The sequence below is a fragment of the Papaver somniferum genome, unplaced genomic scaffold, assembly GCF_003573695.1.
Source record: "Papaver somniferum cultivar HN1 unplaced genomic scaffold, ASM357369v1 unplaced-scaffold_16, whole genome shotgun sequence".
In the NCBI taxonomy this organism is placed as follows: domain Eukaryota; kingdom Viridiplantae; phylum Streptophyta; class Magnoliopsida; order Ranunculales; family Papaveraceae; genus Papaver; species Papaver somniferum.
In genome coordinates, this window is record NW_020625486.1 from 2,077,918 (window position 1) to 2,081,545 (window position 3,628).

Here is a 3,628-nt window from a genome sequence, read left to right on the forward strand (position 1 = left end):
GCAACAGACAAACAAATGTAACTTACGGCCGACTTGGAATTAAATTGTAATACCCTGTATTTTTTAGCTACTATTTCAGATCGAATTATACCGGATTAGTTAACCTTGTGTCTTATGTTGTTATTCCTTAGCCTTAGATTAGGTGAGTGGATTGAATTAGAAAGGCTACAAGTTAGGGTGGAAATACAATAACCAATAATAAACAAAATTAATGGAAAATGAAAAGATAAAATAAAATAAAATGGTTTAGAAAAGAAAATTTATTAGTTAGAAAACATAAGGCTAGGAGAACAAGAAAGAGATGCAGCTAGAGATTTTTGGAGAAGAAGGTTAAAGAAAAATCAACAGGATTTTGTAGCAATTGAAAGGTAGAATGTTTAATCCCTTTCTCTATGTGTTTTTCTTTGGTATACTTTGATTTTATCTTTCTTTAATCTTATTTAGTTAGGGTTCTGAAATTTATAAGTATAATTTTATGAATCTGATTGATGATCGGCCTTTTCTTAATGGTAGATAATATAATTAGGTATTTGTAGTTAAAATTTGAGAATAATCCACCGTAAATTGACCGTTGAAGGTTTCTTTGAATTTGACCGATAGTTTCTGAACATCTGGACAGTTTCTCTTTTCTGTGATTTTGCTGTATTTGGGAAATCTTAATGATTTTATAGTGATTTTTAGTCTTGAAAAAAGTTGTATATATTTGTTATATCTTTCATTTTGCTTTGGGTTTGCTCAATTTCAGGTTGATATGAATTTATCATAAATTGCTTAGTAATTACATGTAATCTGCCTAATTTCTATAATGTAATTGTAAATTCAATAATTTTTGTTTTAACCGTTGGTTTACTTTGAAATTTTCATATGTTTTACATTATGGTGTCAGAAATGTGAACTAGATTTTTTAGGTTGATCGGATAAAGGTATCGCTATGAAACATATGATGTTATATGGATGCAGTTAACTTGTTTGTATAAATGCTTGAAATAAATTCATGTTGTTATGCCATGGTTGTTTGTGTTTCATGTGAAAATGATTTATAAAAGGAAATGAGTTCATGTTTTTCCGTTATATGGAATATTTGTTCATGCTAACAGCGGGTAATGATCCCCGAGAGTTAAATGGGTAATGATCCCCATGGAAACTTGTGTTTCCCGACCATCGATGGCGGTTTTCCGTGCAGGTAAATCATAAGTGGTGTACGAACCAAGGTTTTCGTACTACGAATGAAATGGGTAATGATCCCCGAGATAAAATGGGTATGATCCCCATAGGAACTTTTGTTCTAGACCATCGATGGAGGATGTCCGTGCTGATAAACGATATGTGGGTGTACGAACCAAGGTTTTGGTACTGTGAACTCAAGATTTGTTAGTGAGATGTGTTGAAATATAGATTAAATGATTTATTGGGAACATATAATTGGTTTTATGAACTCATGAGTCGAAACTTAAATGGATGAATTGTGAATTGATGCGTTAAATCCCAAATGGATGATTAGTAAACTCATGTTTACTTGTTGTGATGACAATATTAATTTTTGAATCATGTAATGAAATCTAGATTATATGATTTGTTGGAAAATATTATTGGTTTTATGAACTAATGTGCGAAAAATAATTCAATAAATTGTTGAACTCAAGTGTGAACCTATTATAGATGTCTTGTGTGATATGATAGTGTGATTGTCAAGTTAAGAATTATTGGGAAATTACAACTTGTTCATGATATGGTTTGGAACATCAATTTGTATGTTGTATGATAATGTGATTTTATAATAAATATATAGGCTTGTTTGAATGGCGGGGCCCGAACCGAGGAAACTCGTGCATAAAGATAAAAAAAATGAGTTTGTTTGATGGACATATAAGTAAATCATTGAAGTTGTAATGCGTTTTTGTTATATGTTTTTTCTTGATAAAATGAATATGTTTGAGCATCTTTAAAGAATTGGGAATGCATTTTATTGAGCTGTCATCTCACCCCAATTGACATCCTTGCAGATTTATTAGAGCTGCGCAACGGACGCTAGAAATGAGTGACTTAGTGATTGTGTTGTTTCCTTGTAGTTGTTTGGTTGAAAAATGTTAAAGATTTATATGCTTAAATATTCTTTTAGATGGTAAGTGCCCTCCACAGCTTGGTCAGTTTATAGCTAGTGCACCACTTACTCCTTTACTTAAACCTGGAGGGGGGATTAGACCTATTACAGTTTGTACTATATCGAGAAGACTAGATTCCAAGGTTGTTGCATCCCTTGTTAGTAAGGATATGACCACTTATTTAAGTGATTTCAAATTTGACGTTGGTGTACTATGTGGAGGTGAGTCTATTTTACATTCAGTGAATTGTATTTTGGATGAGAAAGGTAGTCTTACCTCCATGTCTATGCTTCTTGTAGATTTCAGTAATATTTTTAACCTCGTGGAAAGGTCTGCCATGCTTCGGGAAGTGCGTCTTAAATGCCCTAGTATTTCTAAATGGGTTGAATTCTGTTATGCTTCTCTTGCGAAACTATATTATGGTGCTTCTACTCTTTTTTCTGCCAAGGCGTACAACAAGGGGACCCTTTAAGGCCTCTACTTTTCTCACTGAACTTGCATCCTCTAGTTTTAAAGATCTCTCAACAATGTAAACTTGATTTGCAGGCATGGTACTTAGATGATGGTACCATTATAGGAGATACCCATGCAGGTTTCTAAGGCCTTTCATATTATTAAGAATGAAGGTGAGGCTGTTGGTCTCCGTCTTAACATACAAAAAACTATTATTTTGGCCCTCTCTTGATGTAAGAAGTCTGCAAAAGGATATTTTTCCCTATGATATGGGTAGATATTCAATAGGAGTTAAATTACTTGGTGGTTCTGTGAGTCTAAATGCTAATTTTTGCAGTCAATTGGTTCTTGACAGAGTACATAAGACCATTCAGTTGATGACGACAGTATGCAAACTTGAAAATCCACAAAGCAAGTTGCTACTTTCCTGGAATTGCACATGTGTTTCTAAATTCTACTTTTGCGATGCGTAATACTGCTCCTAGTTATTTTAAAGACGCACATGTAATATTCCACAATTATCTTAATAAGTATATGAGGCAACTAGTGACTGGTGATGGACCAGGTTTTGGGCCATTACAACAAATATTAGTGTCTCTGCCAATCAGAGATGGTGGTCTTGGTATCTATTCTATGTTTGATACAATGCAATATATTTTTTTTGGCTTCTTCCTCTCAAACCCTACACTTACGGAAGAACATCTTATGCAATACATCACTAGTGTCAACATCAGATAATATTTCAGTTAAAGGTCCATCATATCAATAGGATTTTGAACATTTTGTTCAAGTGTGTGGTATTGATTCGTATCAACTTAGTAATCTCCTTACTTCCCCTATCCTATGCATTCTTTGAAAGTTTAGTATTTTGCAGGTGTGACGAAAGACATGCCCTCGTTTTTCAATATGTCAAGGCGTGACTCAGTGTTTTGGCAATGTAATAAAACCAATCATGCTCAATATTACTTGCTTGCTATATTTGTGAATGAGCTTGGACAGAAGTTGGGGCCACGTCAGTTTTGTGCAGTTCTTAGTTATTGGCTAGGCATTCCCCTCTTTGCAGAAAACAGTGT

General features: G+C 33.8%; 1 long non-coding RNA gene across 1 annotated transcript; it reads left to right on the top strand.

Moving 5' to 3' along the window:
* The first annotated feature begins 234 nt into the window (after nt 1–234).
* LOC113337459 lies at nt 235–3,165 on the top strand. The gene is made up of 3 exons (XR_003354263.1): nt 235–368; nt 2,004–2,323; nt 2,402–3,165. It is a non-coding gene; the product is annotated as an uncharacterized LOC113337459 (long non-coding RNA).
* The last annotated feature ends 463 nt before the right edge of the window (nt 3,166–3,628 follow it).